This window comes from Myotis davidii, unplaced genomic scaffold (genome assembly GCF_000327345.1).
Source record: "Myotis davidii unplaced genomic scaffold, ASM32734v1 scaffold65, whole genome shotgun sequence".
Lineage (NCBI taxonomy): Eukaryota > Metazoa > Chordata > Mammalia > Chiroptera > Vespertilionidae > Myotis > Myotis davidii.
The window spans coordinates 457,171-457,986 of record NW_006297833.1 but is presented as its reverse complement, the minus strand read 5'-3'; the positions used below and the strand labels follow the sequence as shown (position 1 = coordinate 457,986).

Genomic DNA, 816 nt, shown 5'->3' with positions numbered 1-816 from the left:
TGCTCTACAAATTTACCATCAGCAAGTTACTGTATTGCTCACTCCATACTCAGCATGGAAAAGCCCTCAGTGACGGAGAATTTATTAAGGTAACATTTCTAAGATGTGCACCAGCTCTATTTCATGATATGAAAAATAAGGATGATATTATTAAAAGAATTTCTGAGTTACCACTCAGTAGAAATACTATCAAAGACAGAATAATAGATCTTAACAAAAACGTACAACATCAATTTTAAAAAGACTTAAATAGACTTCAAAAATACAACTAAAAGACAAACGGACATCATCCAGAACCACAGGAAGGCTGGCTGAGTGGATATTCTACAACTAGGAGGAAAGAGAATATCATACCCAGACTCAGAGGAGGCGCAGTGCTGAAGTGAAATACTAAGGTGCGGAGTGCACGCGGAGAGGGCTGGCGGCAGAGGGCGCGGTTGTTGTTTTCAATCGGGAGGGAGTTTCAGGCTCTGAGCTCCAGATCCGGGAGAGTCTCTAGGGACCCAGACTCAAACGGGAGAAGCGGGACTGTCTGGCTTTGGTCGGAACTCGCAGGTAGCTTTCTCTCCGAGGTTTGCAGAGGTTGCTGGGACTCTGTGAGGCAGAGCCCCTGGGGACAGGACTGAGAGCAGCCATAACTGCTCGCTCTGCCCACCCTGTAGATCCCCGGGGACCCACCCTGCTCAAGCACTGCACTGAGGCATTTGCCGGATAGCCTCAGGCAAACGCTAGATTAGCACAGCTCTAGAGATCCAGCACAGAAGCTCTCCCACTGCAGACACAGCTGACTCTCATAGCAAGTTAGCATGGAGGTCA

At 47.7% G+C, this 816-nt stretch overlaps 1 protein-coding gene across 1 annotated transcript in view; it reads right to left on the bottom strand.

The window, feature by feature from the left end:
* Nucleotides 1–816, bottom strand: part of FLT3 (fms related tyrosine kinase 3) — a 60,801-nt gene that overhangs the window by 37,384 nt on the left and 22,601 nt on the right. The gene's annotated exons all lie outside the window — the stretch shown is intronic.